The 15,594-nt window shown below is 35.4% G+C and overlaps 1 long non-coding RNA gene and 1 pseudogene across 1 annotated transcript; both read left to right on the forward strand.

Moving 5' to 3' along the window:
* The first annotated feature begins 499 nt into the window (after positions 1-499).
* On the forward strand, positions 500-1,792 carry LOC149211479 (nematode resistance protein-like HSPRO2 pseudogene; annotated as a pseudogene).
* A 5,572-nt stretch (positions 1,793-7,364) lies between these two features.
* Positions 7,365-7,803, forward strand: LOC149211480 (uncharacterized). Its single transcript, XR_016250168.1, has 2 exons — positions 7,365-7,625; positions 7,727-7,803. It is a non-coding gene; the product is annotated as an uncharacterized LOC149211480 (long non-coding RNA).
* Positions 7,804-15,594: the final 7,791 nt, after the last annotated feature.

A 15,594-nucleotide genomic window follows, 5' to 3' on the forward strand; every position in this document is an offset into this window, starting at 1 on the left:
ATTTAAGGTATTACAAATCAGCTAAAGAGTTGGGACAAATTCCTGATAAATACGATCTACATCTTAAATAATCTCACAACTTGACTAAGAAACCATAATCTCAACAAACATATGAAAATACAACGAGAATGTACGAGTTTGAAGTAAATTTACTTTTTCGTTTCATAATAAAAAAATCCCAAAGTGACACTGACCAACCACCGTATATTTAGCTTATATCTATTCACTTTGTTAACTGGAAAAATTTATATTTATGTGTTGACATTATTTAACTCTTTTCATTATTTATGTGTTGAGTTTTTATCATCTACATAAAAAGTTTAGTTGCAACAAATAGATATGTTTTTTGTCCAGTAACGTATTATATATAGTGTTTAAAATGTATTTTAGTGTTTATTCTATTATTATGTTGTTCTTTTTAGATTATGGTATATGGAGAGCATTAGTGTCTTTACTCTCCTCGTTATGTTTGCAGGAAAAAAATATGTCCTATAAAAAAATGGCATCCTATTTTGCCTTTGTTGGAGAATCCATAGAGCCCTCCCCCATGGAGTGTGCGGGTTACGAGCAGTATGTGCATCTCCCCGAGCTCAGTGCCATGTGGAAATTCAAGGAATGGCCTGGTTGGTCTAGAGAGGGGTTGGTAAAGGCTGCCTTACAGTCATTAGAGATTACTTTTCAGTTTGTTTCGTCTGTGCTCTGTGACACAAGGACTTACATTGACAAAGAGGAATGGAAGAGAAGGCTTGAATCCTTAATTAGTTCCCAGATTGAGTTGATTTCAATGATTTGTGAAAATGACAAGCAGGTTCCCACTCTTCAGTTGTCAGTAAGTAGTGGTGTTCTCTCATGGAAAGTTTTCCATGAGGTATGGCAGAGACCTGGTGCTTTACCTGTGGTTAGCAGAACAAGTGAAGAGAGCTTACTTCCTCGTTTGGGTACATGGAAAAGCGCTGAAGCTATGGTTTCTAGAATATGGCTTGCCATTGAAGGCCATATGCAGAGGACTCCCTTCACTTTAGGTCCGGGGGAACCAAATATGTCAGGTAAGCCTCTTCTTGAATATGATAGAATCTACAAGCCAAGATATTTGCACTCTTTAAAACAACATAAACAGTTCCATAATCTAGAAGATGCCAAACTTTGCAATGTCCTCCAGATCTTTGAGGCGTGGGTATTTGTAGGCCAAGAATTGTTGCAAAGAGTATATGAAAGAATAGACTCTGGGGATTTCGTAGGAGCATCCACAGACTGTTGGATGGTTGAAAGGATGTGGAACATGCTCACAGAAATTGTGAATTTGCTTCTAGTGATGGACCCAGATGATTTCCTTTGCCTTAAACACCAGTTGGCAATTAGCAGCACTAGTACACTTGCAGGCGCATATTGCCTTCGGTCTGCCCCCCTTAGAGACCTTACAAATGCATGCAAGGAACTAAGGCATCTGGTGCCCAAAGTCATCGGTGTTGAGGCTGATCCAAAGGGTGGACCAAGGGTCCAGGAGGCACTTATGCATTTGTTTCATTCACATGGACTGCGCTCACATAACACTTCAGGTGCTTACCATGTTGCAACAATACATGTTCTGTTGGCCTTCCAGGCAATAGAAGCAGCGGTGAAAAGGTTTTTCTTCTCATATCAGCAGCTGGTAGTAACAACCATGGGTAGCACTGAAATGAAGGGTCCATCATATCTAGGTGCTTGTGATGCCCTACGTCATATATATTTTGAACCACCTTATTTCCCTAGTGTGGATGGTGCAAAGACATTTTTGGGTTACTATTGGCACTAAAAGTTACAACTATGGTGGATGGTACACTGGAAGATCTACAGACAAATCAAGTGAAGTGTACAAGAGAAAGAATAGTGCCTTGAGTTTTTCAATGTATTACCCCAAATTCATACATACACTTTTTACATTGACAGTTTTGAGTACTATACATAGAATTATATTGGATATAGGATTAGACTCATTTTTGTTCATCCCCATCAGTAGGACCAATCAATAGAACAGTGGTAGAAATTTGGGATTTTTTTTTTCCCTCTCCAACATGGATAGGATACTAAGGATTCATAGTGTGCAATTCCTCCTTCGTTAAATAGTGTAAGAGATTGTCCAAAATTAAAAAGGTAATTATTAAAATTATTAAATTTTACGAGTTGTTTCTTTTTTTAATTTTTTAATTCTTTACCTAAATTTTATGATGGATTTAATGATATTTATATAATTCATTATAAATTTTAACATGAAATGTAGTTTAATGCTGTTATTTTTATATGTTTTTTTAAGATTTTTTTATTCAGTGTGTGAAACTGAGATAATTTTAATTTTAATTTGTTAAGTTTATTTAATGGAATGCATCATAATTTTTTTAGATTATTGAATTTATTTAATGGAATGTATCATAAAAAATTTAATGTATTAAATCTATATCATATTCAAGCTACATTCCTACCATAAATATCCACTCATTTCCAAAGTTTTGAGAAAAAATATTAGATAATGCAGTTCAGATTGACTAATAACATATAATTAGTATAGTTTTTTATCTCTACATTTATTTTACAAAGTACTCTGATACTTCTTCATACTCTACTTTAATTTTCTTGCACATGGCCTTGTGTTATTGCTTAAGATGTCTTTTAATTTAACTGAATTTATGGTAAAGGTATAAATTTTGCCTTTAGTTCTTCAATACAAATTTGTTTTAATGAGATTGTAAATTTTAGTCAAATTATTTCTAGTATAGTATCATTTATAAAATACGTTGTTCTTTAATCATATAAGTTTAAATTTAGAACATTGATAATGCATATTGCTTATAATCATTGTCACTCTTAATATCTATAATTTGGCTTAACACTTATCATTTTCTTGCAGATTGACACACAATTCGCTCGCTTGTGCAGAGCCTAACCCCACAGTTTACAAAGAACAAAAACAATCATTGTAATTTTTCTTTCATGGGTGGCTGGCAACCTTTAGTGAATTGCCTTCACCTCTGCAATTTTGTTCCATATAGTTCAGATTGTTTTAATAATCAGTATTAGTAGGGCAATTACTTAGCATTTACTTTAAAAATTTTACATTTCACACATAGCTTAATAACGGGAAAAGTAAGTGGCCATAATCCACACATTTTTTCAATTTGTTTTGCTCTTTTACCGAAGTCAAATAGTTTAATTAGCAAAGGAGTAAGTGGCCCATAATTCACTCATATTTTTTACTAACCAAAGCATCTTTACTTCATTAGCATTGGGACTAGGAACTGGTGTTATTAAAGAAAGGGAGTAGCCCCTGCTTCCCTTGCGTCTTTTAGACGATCCTGGGCTTGCATCTGAAATCTTTCTGAAAGCACTAAGTTTTTCATCTCCCTTTTTAGGCTCACATAGTGTAATAGGAAGGAAGTAAGTGGCCCATCAACCACACATTATTTTATTTGCAGGTAAGGAACAAACATAATTTACTGTAAGTAGACGAATTTGAAAAGGATCATCGAATATCCACATGACTACAAACTTTGTATGTTCACTATGTCACTTACACACACATTTCACTACACACACTAAGCTACTCTAAACTTTGAACAATGGGAATCAAGTGTAAAAACCCTTTGTACTTAGATTATTTAAGCATTTTTAGTCTTTTGAAGAAAAAGGAAATTTCGTGAATAATTAGTGGTCATGAGTTGCATGTTTTGAAAAGATAAAGAAAATTGTTTCTTTGATTGTCTTTGTTAAGAAAGTTGTTTTCTATAAAATTTGCATTCTTCCAACTCTCTTAGCTAGGAGATTCATTGAAAAAGAAAAGTAGTGTAAATCATCTTAGGTGCATATTTGTAGTGGTTGAGAGTCGAGTCTACACACCACCAGTTTCATCTCCACTACCTTTTGTCTTAAGAAAGCCATAAAATTAACGCTTAAAGTAAAATCAACTTAGTAACTTTTTATTTACTAGGGCTCTGAAACACCAATATAGATCAGGCTAGTGTCTTGGAGTAGGAGAGTAATAAACTCTCCAAGACAACAAAACCAAACAAGTAGCTTATCTTGTGATAGATTAAATCCAGTGGTTTCATTTATACTCTGGGAAAGCTCCTCTTAAAGGAGAAGCACGAGCTCGTGTCCGAACCAGTGAGGGGATCAATCCTCCCTCGTTGGGAATGACGCCAGACACGCACGTATTACAAACGGTAAACCTCGGATTAACCATTGTCGAGGAGCTAGGGGTCACTTGTCGGTAAACCTTGGATTATTGTCAAGGAGCCGGCAAGGGGATTGAGCTTGATACTCTGCCCTTGCGTGCTGTCGGAGTGTAGACTGTGTCCCCAGGTGTACTTGTTGCTGTTGGTAACCTTAGTGACCATAATCTTTAGGATTCTACCGAGGTGACGGTGGAGGGAAGATCCCACTGTACCTGGAGCAGACGTCGGCTAGACTCACTTGGATTTTCCGGGGGGTTCACTTCACTCGAGACGGTTAAAGTGGAGGAACTTGTGCCGGTCTATTCATTAAGCAGGTTGCCGGGGTAGCTGTTCCACCCGCCACTTCTGTACTAAATCCGGCGATGTTGGGTTTCATCTCCCACTAGCGCTTTCAGTCCGGAAGGCTACTGTTTGTGCTTGGTTTGATGCTCTAGATTCTTTAGGCGTGTGCTTCAAATTTGTTTGGTTCTTTAGAGACTTTAGGCAGTTTTCTTTGAGATTTTACTTTGTTTGCGTGTGCAGTAGTTAAAAGTCTTTAACTGTGGCGGAATTACCGAGACAGTCGCGTAGACTTCGGGGCCAGTCTCCTGAGATTATTTCCGTGGCCGAATTGTTGAGGACATCCCGTAGAATTCGGGGTGAGGACACAAATTGCGTCTGGGGGGCAACCTCAAGGACAGTATATACCAGTGGTACAATACATTCCTCAAGGTCAACCCCAGCCTCAATATGTACCCCAAGGTCAACCCCAGTATCAGAGCCTTGTTTTGTTCATTTGTTATTAACCTTGGAATTCCCTAGCATTGGTAATCTTCAAGCTTATTACTCTTGATATTGGGGGTTTGTTGGGGACAGGTTTTATGTCTCTCCCTTTCATCCCTATTTGAAGGGACCCATTAACGCACCATCTTATGTGTCAGTGTTAGGCAGTTCCCTTTGACCAATTCCAGCGCAGCGACTCATCACAAGTCGCCCCTCGACAATAACATGGTGGCCCCACCTCCAGAAAGAATTCATATGTCATGCATGGGTTAGTCTAAATTTTTCAGATATATTTAAGCTTATTAATGACCCAATTTCTTATGATCTTAGTTATCGTACAATGTCATCTAAGATCCCCTGAATATTACTAAAAAATGAGACTTCCATGCTTAGTACGCTATGCATTGATGAAGACCATATTATTTACTCAAGCTAAATTATTTTCAATGCAATTTGTATAGGTATTTTAAGAATGAATAAGTGGGGGAGGATTAACGAGTTGGAAGTTTAAGACCCGGAAGATATGATACAATTTTCAGCAGAAGACTTAACATGGACAGAGATTGAGGGGGACCAAGTTGCAGTTATTCCATATTGTCGTCTTGATGATTTCATAAGTGGAGAGGAATCAAATGAAAGTGCACCCACCCAATTTCTTCTTAAGAATCATCGTAGTAAAAAAATAGAGGATATCAAAGTCACCAATTACTCAACATTCTTGGAGTACAGTGTGTGAGTCTCTATATGCTTTTTCAAGATATGTGTAATTTTTTCAATATGCATAAATATTATATCTAATTTGTAGTAATTTTTTTACGTACAGTTATTGGTGTTCATATGGTCCACAGTCGACAAGGAGAATTAGGAGTGCATCATCAGATCCAAAGACAACCCGCAATCGACATGAAAGTATTAAAGTTGGTTGCCAATGTCACTTCTTTGTGCGACGACTTGTGATGAGACCAGATGATGCTGTAATAATATATACTGCATGTAGACATATTGATGAATCCAATGTTATTTGTCATGGGACAGATGCAATCGGAAGGTCCATGAGATTCAATTATGCACCACATTTAAGTTGGCAAATGCGATCTAGAGTCCAACATTTCGTTAAAAGAGGTTTTAATGTTACAATGATATGGGACAAGTTCATCTCTAATGTGAAGGATGGATCCGGTGAGTTATACACAGGGATACCTCGAGATACCTACATGACAAAAAAAGATATAAGTAACATTTACAATGATATCATAAGGCTAGAGTATGTTAAAGATCAAAGTGATCCAAAGAGTGTGGAGTGCTGGTACAAGGAAAACCCAGAGAGTTTTTTCTTCTACCAAAAACAAGATCTTGTTGAAAATATCCCTTTTATCATAGGCATACAAACAAAGTGGATGTGTTCAATGATGCTGAAATACTCTCACAATAATATTATCTCAATGGATTCAACCTTTAGTACAAATAAGTACGGGGTGAGTACATATTTATCCTAAATCCGATTCATTTATTTAACCTCATATTAATGCATGTATCGTATATAAATATAATTATGCATATTTTTTGTAATGCAGTATCAATTGTACACCTTAATGGTTTTCGACGAACATCACAATGGGGTTCCAATAGCTTGGGTGATATCATCACGCAACACTATAGCTGATCTTTCTAAATGGATGTTGGCCTTACTTGCAATTGGAAACAAAGAGCGACCAGATTGGCATGTTCTTGCCTTCATCACGGATGATGCTACTGCTGAAATTGAAGCATTGAGGTGATGTGCTTATTATTTTTACAAGAGGCATAAAAAATATTGTTAATGTATAATCTCACTAAAAATTATGTTATTGCAGGTCTACGATCAAGTGCAAAGTATTATTATGTGTTTGGCATGTTCGTCGTGCATGGTTGAAAAATGTTGGAAACAAGGTCAAAGGGAGGGAAAACCAAATACGCATTTTTCGTGGATTAGGTGAAATCATGCACATGTGTAAAGATGATGAATCTGTGCGAAAGAAAGTTGAAAGCTTATTTGAAGAATTCAGTGAACAAAAAAGATTTTTGGAATATTTTAGAAATACTTGGCTGTCCAACAACAAAATATGTAAGCTTCTTATTGGTGGTTATAATGACTCTATTTTTCATGTCATATGTATACTTATTAATATATAACTAATAAATTTCTTTCTACAGATATGTGGGCAAAAGCATACAGAAATTTTCCACATTCAAACCAAGATACGAACAACGCCATTGAATCTTACCATCGGTATATCAAGGAAAGGTACCTATGTGAGAAGAACAATGCATGCCACAGAAGGGTTGATTGGTTAATCTATGTTTTGTTGACAAAGGTTGTTGACAAAGGTTGTATTATTTTACAATTATATAAAGACAGGTAGCCATGACGATGGCTCCATTTAAAGGAAACTTGGGACTCTGCAGAGGCTCGTTCCCGGTGGCAGAAGCATGGGTTTTGATACCCTTCTTCAGAATTGCATTTGAAAGTTTCAATGGCGACCGACGGAAAACAAATTTACACATCTTGCCATTATGTCTTGAAAATTTTACAGAGAACGTATAAGATATTATTACAAGAAGATATTACAAAATTCACCAAGAATTCGGCACTAACCTTGCCAGCCGCAGCTCCTCCAGGTATTGAATTGAACGGCTCCTCGGTTCGCAGAATGGTTTTGCAGCTGTTCGCAGAATGGTTTTGCAGCTGTTCGCAGATAATGTTCTGTTCGGTTTTGCAGGTTTTGTTCTGTTTGCCGCGGAGCAGGAAGGGTTTTGAAGGCGGGAGGAGGTTGGTCGCATTCTTGCCATCTGTAAATGAGCTCTCCCGGGCATTAATATGATTTGAGTGAGTGGAGGCCACGCGCCGTATTTGATTAATATGTCATCAATACGATTTGATCAATCTGTAATCAATACGATCGATTTGAGGGTGGCTGCGATTTGATCAATCTGTAATCAATACGATTTGAGCTGCGGGCAGGGTCGTCGGGGCGCAGATGGGCAGTCGGAGAGGGATGCCGGAGACCGATGATGGATGGAAATATGATGCATGGTGGATGGTGGTCGTCAGGCTGTCAGAGGGTACCTCCATAGCATTAACTTTGCTATGGAGGTGGAAATAGGAATTGCCATAAAAAAGTGAGATGGTACAGCCCACCAACCGATACATATAAAAAAGTGAGATGGTCCAACCCACCAACCGCGTAGGAAAGGAATTTGCTTTACAAGTGCTCGTTGCCCTCTCAAAATCAAAAGAATATTGACTCTTTAATGTTACTTCATTATATATTCCACCCGTTCACACTAATCTATTTCCCCCCCCCCCCCTACTTTATAAATCTTTACTTTATAAATCTTTTTAATATAAAAATATTATTTCCTTTATTTTAGAATTCTTTTTAATATAAAATTAAAATTTCCTATCATTTTCTGCCACTTTCCATTGAATATTCAAATAATAATGATGTCTATGAATTTCACATGGGAGAAGATCGTTGATTGGAGCAAAGCAGAGAGATCCAAGAATTGTTGAAACATAAAGGAATGAAAAGATGAAGATGCTTTACCCACCGCGTACGTTAAAAATGTAAAGCAGTAGGGGAATTTGTATTGCAAGTGCCAGTCGCCCTCATTTCTTGTAGCCGACCACTTCTCTCAATCAAAAAAATATTGACTATTTCAATTTTGCTAACAGATCAGATCCTTTTATTTTCTGCGTATTGTTTCTGAGTCAAATTTATCGTAGATTTCGTTTTATATATATATAAATTTGAGTGGTAAAATTGGTAAAATTTGAATATTTAAATATTTTTTAGTAAATTAAATTTATTTATATATTTAAAAACATATTTTAAATAATAAAAAATTATGATCTTATTTCAAATTATATCAAATTATTATAAAAATAATGAAAATATATATTAGTTAGAATAGACCTAACTACCTTATATTGAAGAAATGGAAAAATGGAAAAGTAGAATGAAGTATATGGAATTTAATGGAGAGATTATTTTGATCTGGATAAAATAAATGATGCAATTTGTAATCACTTTGAGGCTTAATATAAAGAAGATGGAGGCCCTCTTGCAGATTTAGTGAAAGAAATTTTAGGCCATATTCCCCAGCGAATTCTAGAATCGAACAAAGCTTTCACTCCTTATCATGAAAGAAGAAATCTGAAAGGTGCTTTGGTCCTTCAATTTAGATAAAGCTCCTAGTCCTATGGATTCATGGGACACTTTTATCATAAATTTTGGAACACAATTAAATATGATCTGATCAGAATTGCAGACTTCATCCAAAAATCCGAACGAATGGGGGCTCTCTTAATTTGTCCAAAAATCTTAACAAATGGGGGCTCTCTTAATTTGTCTTTCCTTGGTTTGGTTTCTAAAGATGTAAGACCCTCTTCTTTTTCTCTCTTGTAATTTCACATATGATATTATTATGAAGATTATTGCTCATAGACTTGTTCTTCTTCTTCTTCACATTATGGTCTTTGAAAATCAAGGAGGGTTCATTAGTAAGAGGCATTTAATGGACAACTTTGTTTTGGTACAGGAATCCATACACTCCAACAAGTCCAGAGGAGACAAAGAGATTGTCATAAAGTTAGAGAGAGCCAAAGTCTTTGATTGTGTGTGTCATTCTTTCCTCTTTGATATTTTAAAAAAAAATCTCTTCTATTTTTATATTTCAGATTAGTGCTTGCATTTCTAGGCTCTGGATTGTCCCCCCTTATTAATGGATCTACGATTCATTCCTTTAAAGCTTCCAAGGGCCTCGGACAACAAGGTTGGCTTGCCTCCCCCATTCTTTACATTATCATTAATGGATTTACGATTCATTTCTTTAAAGCTTCCAAGGGCCTCGGGCAACAACGCTGGCTTGCCTCCCCCATTCTTTACATTATCATGGTTGAATCCTTGAGTAGGAAGCTAGAATTTCAATGAAGATGCCACTCCCTTCCTGGAATTTGATTCTCAAAAGGTATACAAAGTATAATCATACCTAGTTCACTGATGACGCGATCCTTTTTAGTAGCGTCTCTTTCATTATAGTGTGGTACTTCAAATTTGTTTTGGATGATTTTGTTCTAGTCTCATGAGGATTGATAAATGAGCATGAAGGTCATTTGTATTCTTGGAATTTCAACGAACTATTACATGGAATGATCTTAAGGATTTTGGGGATAACAAGAAGGGATGATTGGACCAATTTCAAATATTTCGGCTTTTCCCATATAGCACAAATCATTTCCTCATCCTTCTTGGGGTATCACTATTGACAATTTTATATCCAAATTTGAACAATGGGGGGCTCATTGGATAAATCCAGATGGATGATTAATTCTAGTTCACTGTATCCTTTTAAACCTTCCTATATTCCAAATATTAGCTATGTTGGCTCCCATCTCAATCACACAACAAATAGCTCAAGAACTCAAAAGGTTTCTCTAGCAAGGTGGCAAGACAAACTCTAAAAAGTTTCATCTTGTGAATTGGAAGGTGCTTAGGCTTCCAAAAGACATGGGGTGTTAGGAATAAGAGACCCCTTCTAATGAATATAGCCCTTAGGGAAAACCTAGTTTGGCAGTTAATCACAGGGGATAATGATAGGTGGAAATAGGTGCCTCACAATAAATGTCTTAATGGGGCGAGATAATCTTGTATTCATCATATCCATCACAAGATAGTTACTAGCTCCTAGATGTGGTGTTTGATGTTGGCTTGTATTCCTTTAATTAGAACTAAGTTGACTTGGATTCCAGGAAATGGGAAATCAATAAAATTTTGGACTAAGAGAATTATGGGAAATCCTCCTCTGGACTTAAATCCCCCCTTTCGTCCCTTGCATAATTGGCTAATTTCCAAGCATAACATCTCTCTGTGGGGTATCTCCTCCGCATCTTCTAAACAACATTGGTTGATTTGGACCTAGGGTAACATTCTACGACACCTTGTTAGTATTATAGTTCTCACGAATTTGCTCTTGCTGAATGATTTTTTCTCCTTGTTAGATCGAGACTCTCAAGGTTGGGTAGGTGATTTGTATTATGTTAAAAGGGTTTATTAATCTTTTCTCTTCCTTGATATTATACCTCCCTCTTCTTGGCTTTAGGCCTTATTTGGAGCTTGCACTGCCTCCCAAAAATTAATATTTTTTGTTGGATATTAGCTCATAGGAAGATCTTAACAACTATATTGGAAAGGGGAACTGTTGGACCTTCCTTGTTTGCCTTTTGTAAGCATACTTCTAAAAATATAGATCACATATTTTTGGAATGCCCTTTCTCGCTTAAAGTCTAGGGAGTGATCTTATCTCAATTAAAATCAAGGGTAATCTACCCTTCTTCACTGCAAGACTTGTTGGGAAAATGTTATAATGACTCTTTTGCAAAGAAAAAAATAATTAATAGAATCTAGGAAGTACTGCCTAAATATGTATGTTGGAAAATTTGGCTCGCAAGAAATCAGGCTATTTTTCAAGATGAAAGGGTAGATGCCATCAGGATGGTGGGATCAACAATATGGATCTTTGAGAATCTTTCCATGCTAAGAAAATAATTGAAGAGGATCATAAGTTGGATGGGGAGTAATCATAATGGATTAAAACTTTTGATCCAAAGTGGGCCACCAAGGAGAAAACAAACCTCAATGAGAGTTGAAAAGTAAGAGTATCTAAGGAGAAATTTGATTCGTGGCTCTTGGAGCAGAAAAAAAAAAAAACCCAAGGGTGGCAAGAGTTGGGGAGGCATGTGTAATTTTTTCCCCTAAGAATCAAGAAGAACATAGGTATGCTTGGGGTTTAGGTCATACTTTCAACAATGTTTGCGAAGTATATGGTTTATATCAGGGTTTGAGTAAAATTGTGAATCACAAAATTTGGGAGGTTATTGTTTTCGGTGATTCTTGAATATAACACATCATTTATATTTAAGATCTCTCCCCTTCGATACAAAGTTAATTAATATTTTCAAGTGGATTTATCAACTGTATTATTTTATCCCCAAGAAGAAATACCTCCATGTTATTAGATCAAACAACTCCAAGGGTGATCACATAGCTAATTTAGGGTCAAGGCTAAATCAAGGTGAACTTAGGTGGCAAGGGAAGAAAGGGTGTGCCCCCCTTCCTTAACAAGAGAAAAGGGGTGGATGCTTTGTAAATTTTGGTTTTTGTTAGGTCGGTATTGGAAAATGTACAAGTGGAATACTATAAATATTGTAGCATTTTGTTCAAAAGCTTAAAGGATTAAATTTTGTAGATTGTCATTGATACATATTCCATGTCGACCATGTCCATTAGTTTCAACTTGTTTATGTAAATCAGTTATCTAAACTAATATTTATCTCGATGTCTTTTAATATAATAGCTATTAAGCTCGATTCTTTGTTAAATTAAGAAAGAGTGCACCCTTCATATATTCCACACATTTACATCAATCTATTTCTTCTTTTTTAGCTTTTAAACTACTTTTAAAATAAAAATTAAGGTTTTCTAATAAAAACAATTTTTTTAGGTTTTATATAAATAAACATATTTACAAAATATTAACACGTTTTCTTTATAAATCAAATAATATGAGTATATTTTAAACCCAATCATATTAAGCATTTAACGAGATTAAAAAGATATTCATTACAACATTTAAATAATTTTTGTTTTCTAAATATAACTAGACATGTAGTTAACTAAAGGATTGTGTGATGGGTCTTTTAGGTACATTTTGTTTAGGCGAGGGTCTATAAGGCAATCTCTTATGGATTTGAACACGATAAATTTCTCCATACTTCAAATTTTTTAAAACTTTGGTCTTTATTAATTTTGTTTTTTCTTTTACTTTAATATTTATAATGTTTTTTTACATTTTTATATACTATTGGTTTTAACTTTTCTTTCAAGATATTAGATTAACCTAGTTATAGAGTTACTAGATTACTTATATATGTTATTTTTGTATTAAATGATTGTTTTGTATAATCAATTTTTTTTGTGTTCACACTCCTCGAATAAGTTTACAACTCAAAATTTGGCAGTGTTATATTCATCATCAATAAGAGAACATGAACTAAAGCATCCAACTAGAACACCCAAACAAACCTATGTAAATGTTTGCAACCCTTATAATGGTTTAACAATACAATTATTTGACAAAAAAATGATTAAATAAGAGATATTCTATTATAAAATGGACATCATGCTACCTTCTTCTCCCTAAAGGGTTAGTTGAGTCCTAAGTCATTGCAACCACTATAGAATCATTTGAATATTTCGGTTGGCCATGCGTAAGAAGGAGGTTGACCCATATTATGTTGTGATTTACTAGGCTAGAGAGGGTGCCTAGTGGGGGAAATAATTCCAATTGCTTTCCTTGTAGCATGATCAAAGAATCTGCAAGTCCAAAGAGATGCTTCCACACATCCATTATGTTCTAGTCCTGAACTTCATTTGGATTTGATTTTTTATAAGCCACAACGATGTAGATTGAATCATTATATTATGTATCATCCATATTAATGCTTTTAGAGTGGAAAGATTGGAAGAGTCAACTCATAATTCCATTTTTATTTGTGAGTCCTTGTTTGGAACATTATGGTCTAAATCCTTCTAGAATTAGTTTGAGGCATTAAATGATTTTTTTCTAGGGATAAAACATTGCAGTTTGAGCATTCCATACACTAGCGTTATCCTACACCCAAATACCTTTCCAACAATGCAATAAATACCTCAAACGGAGTCTATATGAAAAATTTATGCCACCTCAGAAGTTGATCTTCCTATTTTAACCACCATGATTTGAGAGGATGCCACATCAGCCCCAATTATTCGTGGAAAATGGGCTAGCCACATTATCATGATGAAAAAATACTCTAGAAGAGTCAATATTATAGCTCTAGTTAAGAGTTGAATGAGTCAAACTTAACCAATAATAGGCTATTTAGATATGTTATAATTAGGCCACTAAGAGGAAAAGGTGTCCCATTCTATTCAAGTGTATTTTGTTCAATAGATTAGCATAACAATTGAGAGTGGATAGGGAGAGAAAAAAGAAAGAGGTTTTATGTGTTTTAGTAGCCCACAGGCCACAAGTATCACTCCTTTGTACTTGCATCCATTCCATTCATAGAAAGAGAGACCAGAGCAGCCTCACCTTCTAGTGGGGTTTTCTCGTGTAAGGGTTTCCCAAATCACATCCTGTGTTCATTGTGGTTTGTGAGTTTTCCTTTTTTGTTCACTATTTCCCATATTTTATCTATTGCATGCATAAACATATCACAGTAATTAATAAATCCAAGAATATAAGAAAAAATTAACCCTCAGATTTTGGATTTTCAAATATGTTTTGGTAGTTTGTTGTGACAAATTTTGCAGTGGAATATCCACAAAATTTTATGGATCACATGGAATTATTCAACTTTTCCCATGCTAGAGTCAAGGAAATGGTCATGCCCATGGATTTCAAAATGTATTTTTCATATTTGTGGAGTTCTATCATTACAAATCACATATCCCCTAATAGGTTGCATGTTAAAAACATGAATAAGGCATGACTTCCCCTATTTTATCTAACACTAGAGGATCCCAAGATGGTTGAAATATTATTATCCTAATGACTACGTACTCTCTAGGATCTTCCAAAATCACATCTTGGTAATGATAAAGAGCCATATTTCACCCTACGGCCATGGAGGAATTGGTAACTACCTTCCCTACCTACCAATTAGCTTTAATTCCTTCATAATTTCCCATGTAAAACAAAATAAGCATTAATGTCGAATCAAGCCATGAAGGAATCACCAACTGCCTTCTTGAATTGCTAATTAACCCTTCCTTCATAATTTCCCATGTCAAACATGAAAATCATTAACCTTACATCAATCGATGGAGGTTTGCATACATGAAAATAAGCTAAACAAGCTCTATCAGTAATAACCATTATCCAAACAATGAAATAAAAAACGATAGATTGGCATGGAATTTTAATACCCTTATCATTCACATGCATATGATTGACAAGTGGTAGGGGGAGGTCCCACCACCTTCAATGTTAAGTATCACAACCCTCTTGGAGTGGAATGAACACAGAAGCAAAAACATGATCATGGAAGTCAGAGAAGGGAAGATATTGTCCATTAATATAATTCATAAAAACATGTTTATAGATAGGGGTGCAGAAATTTGATAGAAATTGAAACTGCTCAAGATTTCAAACTGGAAACAAGAGACACAATTCTACTCTACTAATATGTGAAATAGAAATCACAATTTAGAACAACATGCACACACATGCAACAACAAAAACCACAAGTACACAGTGAATTCTAGGGCAACCCAACTAGGAAAAACCCCTCAAGCCTCTTTACATTAATCAGTTGAATAGAGAAACTATTACAATTGCTTGCTACATCTCTGAGCACAATCTACAAAAGATGAAATGTTCTCTCTGTTAATTGAGGATCTATGGCCAAAACTTAGCCACTTTATGGCTCCATCAACCTCCTATTTCATTGTGCAATCATTGAGGAAATTAGCTACTAAAAGATAGGAATTTCCTCGTATTTTCTTGCAAAATTCCCAAGGATTGATCAACTGCATCCATGAAA

The sequence above is a fragment of the Pinus tabuliformis genome, chromosome 1_1, assembly GCF_031772625.1.
Source record: "Pinus tabuliformis cultivar Carrire ecotype Pingquan chromosome 1_1, CPIR1, whole genome shotgun sequence".
NCBI classification, from domain to species: domain Eukaryota; kingdom Viridiplantae; phylum Streptophyta; class Pinopsida; order Pinales; family Pinaceae; genus Pinus; species Pinus tabuliformis.